The sequence below is a fragment of the Tamandua tetradactyla genome, chromosome 2 (genome assembly GCF_023851605.1).
Source record: "Tamandua tetradactyla isolate mTamTet1 chromosome 2, mTamTet1.pri, whole genome shotgun sequence".
NCBI classification, from domain to species: domain Eukaryota; kingdom Metazoa; phylum Chordata; class Mammalia; order Pilosa; family Myrmecophagidae; genus Tamandua; species Tamandua tetradactyla.
This window is the reverse complement of record NC_135328.1, coordinates 156,779,205-156,786,196: the sequence shown is the minus strand read 5'-3', so window position 1 is coordinate 156,786,196 and position 6,992 is coordinate 156,779,205. Positions and strand designations below refer to the sequence as shown.

Here is a 6,992-nt window from a genome sequence, read left to right as displayed (position 1 = left end):
TTCTGTTGTTTACTGTACTGTTACTGTGAATTATAAATGCAATGTCTGTCCTATGGTCAATGCAAACTGTTGCGTGGGGGTGGATTGTGGCAACGTAGGGATCAGGACCCCCCCCCCCCCCCCGCCCAGGGAAAGAAAAAAAGGATGAAAATGAAGTCTTAAGCATGCAGCAGCAAGTATGACCAAAGCACAGGCCAGAAGAAAAACAATGTCTCTGGAGGGAGGATAAATGGTCAAGATGCATTAAACAGAAGCTATACCCTAAAGATTCTTAAAGCTATAATAACAAAGCCCCTTAAATCACAAGACCCCCCCCCCCCCTTGCATAGAATGTTAATCTATGCAGTGCATGTTCCTGGAAAGCCTCAAGATGTTCTATTATCTACAAAGCAACCTATAATTTTTTGTTCTCCCCTCCCTCCATGTCACTCAAGACACCCCTTGGGATATCTATGCTCTCATACTCAATGGAATGTCTTTGTCTCAGTCCCATATAACTGCCCCTGTTAAACTCTGCTTATTTGTGTAGCACTGACTTCCACACTCTAAACTGCTGCCCTTGAAGCTGTTTGATTTCTCCTGTACAAAAGTTCCCTTAGTAAATTTCATGTATCAGTCTGTGTCTGGCATTTTCTTTGGCCTATCACCTGGAAAAGTCCCATTGGGCTGAGACATATGGATTTACTGCATTTTGTTTATTCATTCTTCAGTTGATGGACACTTGGGTTGCTTCTACCTTTTGGCAGTTATGAATAATACTGCTATGAACATCAATGTGCAGATATCTGTTCAAGTCCCTGTTTCAATACCTAGAATTTGATTTCTGGATCATATGGTAATTCTATACTTCACTTTCTGAAGATCCAGCAAACTGTCTTCCACAATGGCTGTACATTTTATATTCCCACCAACAAGGAATGAGTGTTCCTATTTCTCCACATTCTCTCCAATACTTGTTATTTTCCATAGTTTCAACATTTAGTGGTGTGGTTCCTGGTTGTCTTTATTCTACCATCACATTTGCTTAAAAGTATAACTAGGTACAAAGTTCGTTTGGCTAGGTTGAAAATTATTGTCCCCCCAAATTTCGAGGGTATTGTGCCATTTTCTAGTCCCTAGCAGTCTTCTGCCTTCTTGAACTCTGACCATTTGTCTGTACTCTCTTTTCTTTCTTTGGACACTTATAGTATCTCCTCTTTGCTTCAGTGCTTTGGAAATTCGCAACAACATGTCTTGGTGTCGATACCTTTCATCCTTGCTCTTGTTTTCTCCATGGGCCCTTTCAGTCCTGAAGATCACACTCCTCAGATTTAGGAAATTTTCCTGAAGTATTTCTTTGTGGATTTCTCTTCTCTCCTTATTTTATGGAATTCTCATCATCAGGTCTTGGACTTATTTTTTGGGAGGTGCAATAATGCAGTGATTAGCATATGAAGGGCATGAGCTCTGGATCCATTTTGCTTGTGCACCTTCACTTCTTGCTGTGTGATGCTCATCTCTGCCTACATTTCCTCATTTGTAAAAAGGGGAATAGTAACAGTACCCATTCCACTGGGTTTTTGCATGAGTTAGTATGCATAAAATAATAAGAACAATGCCAAGCACACAAGTATTCTGGGTGTCGTATTTATACATCAACGTCAAATTTCACTGGGTAGTCTGTGACCAGAGGTTGGTGCCTGTGGCTGCCCTCGTGCTGAATGAGAGTCCAAGCCTCATTGCTCAGTATTGTGGAAGCCATCGGATGCACCAGGTTGGTTCTAAGCACTGGAGAGTGATTACTGTAACATTTTCTGTTGGTTAGCTTTCTGGTTTTGTTGTTGTTATACAGTTGGGAGGATTTCAACTTTATCTTTCACCCTTCTATTGAATTCTTCATTTCCCTCTCACATTTTTAATTGTTAGAGCTCTTCCTTTTTTGTCAAGTGCTACTTTATAGCCTCCTGTTCTTGTTTTTTGGAAGCAAAAATCTCTAATATCTTTGTGGGTATTGTTTATAGTTTCTTTTCCTTTGCTTTTCCTATTCTCTCTGTTCCTTCTAAGACCCTCTTCCTTTGTCATTTCCCCCTCTTATTCGGTGTCTGAGGACCATGGGATTTTCATTTGCATGACCAGTGAGATGCTCCTAGTACTTGGGGCTACTGAGCTTTGAGGTCAGGATCTGGCTATGTGATTCTGTTGGGGGTGGAGGGTGGGGATCAGGATCTGGTTATGCTTTTCTTTTTAGCTGGGAGCTGCTTCAGAGAGGAACCTTCCTCTCTGAGAAGCCTCAGAATAGGGCTCTTCCCCTAGTCAGATGGGTGCTGAGCTTCTCTCCTGGAGCTCACTTCCCAGTCACTGCTGGGGCAGAGGGCCATGCCGCCATGCTTGCCAGCAGCATGGGTAGGGAGAGAGGTTTGGGGTCTCCTCCTTTTCCAGCTGCATTCTTATACACAATACCTCAGGCACTGGCCTCAATTCCCCTGTCTGCTAAGGCAGGGACACCTAAGTGAATTTCAGGTTTGGGATTGGGTCCAGCACATGGAAACTGTCTAAAGCAGTTTTTCCAATACCACCGATGGCCATGTTAAGCCTTTTAAAAATAGTTCCTGGACTAAGGGGGCTGTGCTGCATACCCTTCAAGACAGATTGGTTTTAAGCATCCCATCTCTTGGGTTTAATTCTACTACTCTTTCATCAAATCTATGATGCCATCAGTTTTAAGATCTCTTTACATATATGTATTTCATATCTTTATATCTATAAAAATACATTAAATATCTATAAAAATATAAAATAATCCATGGGCATATTTAAGTGTGTGTTTATTAGTATACACTAATACTTACTAGATACTAATATCTATATAAGCATACACATACATGTGTATTCGCTTTCAGTGTATATTAGTATATATTCTTAACAATCTAATTGACATATATTCACACACCGTATAATCCATTCAAAGTATACAATCAATGGCTTACTATCATCATATAGTTGTGCATTCATTATCACAATCATTCATCATCACAATTTCGAAACATTCTCATTACTCCAAAAAGAGAAATGAAAATTAAAAAAGAACCAAAATATCCCTTACCCCTTATTCCCCCCCATTATTTATTATTTTTTAAACAACTTTATTCACACACCATACAATCCATCCTAATTGCACAAGCAATGGCTCTTGGTATAATAACAAATGGAATGCTTCACGAATTTGCGTGTCATCTTTGAGCAGGGCCATACTAATCTCCGTATCGTTTCAATTTTATTATCTGCTGCTAAGCGAGCACGATGCCATCAGTTTTAATATGCACTATTCTTCCCTTAGTCAGTACGAAAGAGAAAATGCTGCCAGTTCAACAGAACACATCATTCATGTTACTCGCCTCCTGACACTTTAGAGATGTTAAAATGCAAAGAATATGCTTCTTAAAATCAATGAAATATGGCGGTTCTGTCGTCACTTTTCTCCTCTTGCTAGTTGGGGAAATGGCTTCTTGCGACTACGTTGGTTTAATCCGCCCAGGAGGTCGGCTGCAATTCTTTCCCCAGCTTCACTACCAGAGTGTGGGCAAAACCCGATACCACGACTTCCTCCTTCAACGAGCTAGAAGAAAGACCTATTTATTATCGCGAGAGTTTGGTACTTCCGGGAGCTTCTGCCCGTGCCCACATCCAGTGAGCCGGCTTAAGGAGCCTGGGTCTTTGAGGTGGCCGAGAGTGGCCCAAGATGGCGATGGTGTGGTCCTAGGTAACATAAGCACCGTACCTGCAGGCTGCCCATAAGCTGGCGGGAGCGGGTCGTCGGCCTGGCCTGGGGCACGGAGAGCCGCCCCGAAGCGTGGAAGCCACTATCCCGCCCGCTTGGTTCCAGGCGGTCCTTGGTCGGGGAGGGAGACGGGGCGTGGGCGGTTGGTCGCCCCCGGTGGTCGGCTTGCTGATACCAGGTAAAAGTTTTTAGTATGTTATTTTATCTTCAATCAATGAAAATCGACTTATAGAGATGTAATAATGCATTAAGATTTCAAGAGGATGATATGTATTAAAATTTTGAGCAGTCTCTCACAGATTCTAGGTGATTGGACATATTAAAATTGTGAGCTGTCTCTCACATATTCTGGGTGATTGTAGGGAAAACTTGTATTGGTCTGTTGGATTGCTACTTAAGTTCTTCCTTATGATTCTTCTCAATTTGCAAACATTTTTCTAATTTGATAAAAAATTTCCCAAAGGAGAGGGTTATCAGGTTATAATAAATGCTGCTTTAACTTTATACACCAGACAAAATCCTTTGAACTTTGAATTTACTCACTTGTAATTTCTCACATAAGATTGATAGAAATCTTAGGCAAAGAGGATAAGCAACATGACAAACTGTGACAGCTTATAAAAGTTGTCACTCAGAATCGTCTTTAAGGAGTCTCAAAGGATCAGTGGTTATAATGCACTTCAGAGTAGAAAATGAGAGCATAGAAAGGCCAGGCCACCTCAGAACTCTGACCTGTGCATTCAACCCTCCACTCTCCAGCAGATTACACAGCTTCAAGTTTTGCAATGAATAGGTTTTGAGGGAGTTTGTACACAAACACTCTCTTTGCGTTTAACATTTGGGACTTGCATTCATTTACCTCACCAATGCCCTTTTTGAAACATCCTGACATGGTTGTCATAATTTATTTGAGATCGGGTATGATCTTGCCTAGGATTGGGGATTTCCCTTCTTATTGATGACAAAAATAACTATGTAATTAAGAACAGAAATATCTGGATCATTCTTCCAGATACTGGTCATCTGGCAACCTTTTTAAATTTGTATGGGCCATATGAATTTAGGTTTTTTTAATGCATTATTTTAGGCCATAGGTTTCACTCATACTTAAAATGAAAATTTAATTTAAGCTACCATTCACCTCATCCTCACTGTCTTGATGTATCAATTAGGACAAATTTCCAGTCTCTAGGCTGCTGACCTTAAGTATGTGGAGGGCATCCTGCTTTTCCCTTAACCAGAAACAAGGAATCAGTACACTTCTCGGTTTTTCATAGCTTTATCTGAACTAAATTCTAGCCCCTTCGAATCTGGACTTGGGGATAAGGACAGAAACTCATTGTAAAAATTGGGCATCTTTGGACCAAGATTCCTCTGATTCAGGGGACTGTGCTACCCAGGCCTGTACAGGAGTTCACAAAACCTCTCCAATATAACTGATCTATGCCCAGGCCATCTGAGTAGCTGAGGATCCAGCAATCTTGAACCACACAGGATGGACATATAATGGAAGGGAAAAAACAATCAGCACAGACTGATAATATCAGACCCCAAGGCTTGAGTATGTGTATGCCCGCTGGGTTCTAAAGCAGTTTCAATTCTAGGAACTCTGGATTAGAGGGTGTCTTGCTCCTCATCTCATTTTACCTTGACTCTGACATACTAAAGGTCTATTTTATAAAAACCTGTTAAACTGAGGCTAGAGTTAGAGATATAATTGACTTTTGAGAAATAGTGTAAAACCTGCCTTATTACATGGAAGAAGCTAGTTTGTACTGCTTTAAAGTCAGACTAGATAATCTCAACAGTGGTGTTTGGGGACATTATTACCTAATTTTACATCATTTGCCCTACACAAATAGGGCACATAATAGGGTAAATAATGTTTGTGAGATTCCAAAACCCAGGCTTCTTGATTCCTTTACCACTAGCAACGTGACATTAACAAATCATGGAGTAGTGGTGTTCACTGACTAAACAACATTTGCCCTCTTGACACTGTTCTGAAACAGTGCTTTGACCTTGTCAGTATTGGGGACCTAAGATCTGTCTGCGATCTTGGTACAATTAAAAGCCAGACTTCAGAGGGACCTGTCTTCCTATGCTGAAGCTGTACACTCCTTGCCTTTGTGATAGTCCTAATGAATCACTGTCCTATATCCAGTGCTTTGTGCACGCTTGGACCTGTGCTGTTGGAGGGATGCTTGCCTTTTTTGTGACACATAGAGAAAACACAAGTCTTGCATATCCTTTCTTGCCCTTGAAATCATATTAATTTAACTCCAAGTTTTTTTAAAACTTCATAAGGGAGAAATTTCAGAGTACTGGTTGTTATAGATAAAAGGATGTTAAACTTTTTTGAAGTAAAGAAGACGGTTACAATAGTTAAATTATAGTCTTAAAATTTGTGTGAAACTAGTGTCACTGTGTTTTTATTTGCTTGTACAGACCAGTACTGGAAACTGTTTTTTCTGGGACGTGGAGGAAATTAAGATTTTGCTATGTGGAAACCTTTTTCCCTGAAATGAGCCTCATGCCTTTATTAACATTCATAACTTTCTCATGAAAGGAAAGAGGAAAACTGCCCTTTTATTTCTCTTCACTGTGAACATATGCAGTTGTTGTCTTGAATCCTATCTCAGATTCCTGCTGTTTTATGTTTTGGATATTATTTTGCCTATGTAAAGAGCTGTCCTTTCCAGAGAGAGATCTGGAAGTCCAGAGTGAGAAGAACAAGTAATTAATTTGACAACAGAGCCCCCCCCCAAAAAAAAAATCCACAGGAAATTGTTTGTGTCTCAGAGCTTTATTAAGTAATTCATGAGTTGAGTAGCGTTGAGTAGCATCCAATCCATAAAATGAAGGTGAGGGATGAAAAGTAAGATCAAGGTTTACACAGGCAGAATAAGGAAGTCTTAAAGAAAAATAATCTTATTCCTTGGCACAGGAACATTTTCCTTGGCTTAACCGTGAGTTAGAGGAAAAGGGAGCTGGTGATTATGATAGGTGGTTCTCAGATTTCATGTTCTAGGAGAACAAGCACTTATAAAAGCTAGGAATTTAGTTAAACTTCAGTTTGCTGACACAGGGCTTAGCATGAAGGACTCCATCTTGGGCCTACTTAGTTTATAACAGTTCCCACCATTTTGATCTGGCCCTCAGCCATTGAGAGCTGTGATTAAAAATTTTTGGTATTGAGCACCACTCTTATTTGCTGCCCAAGGTCTTGTAGTAG

General features: G+C 40.4%; 1 protein-coding gene and 1 pseudogene across 1 annotated transcript in view; one reads left to right on the top strand and one right to left on the bottom strand.

The window, feature by feature from the left end:
* Positions 1–3,178: 3,178 nt before the first annotated feature.
* Positions 3,179–3,276, bottom strand: LOC143675315 (U6 spliceosomal RNA; annotated as a pseudogene).
* Positions 3,277–3,624: 348 nt separating this feature from the next.
* Positions 3,625–6,992, top strand: part of LOC143674113 (uncharacterized) — a 105,302-nt gene continuing 101,934 nt past the window's right edge. The window contains exon 1 of the mRNA XM_077149432.1: positions 3,625–3,935. The gene's annotated coding sequence lies outside the window, so the exon portion shown is untranslated. The remainder of the gene's footprint in view (positions 3,936–6,992) is intronic.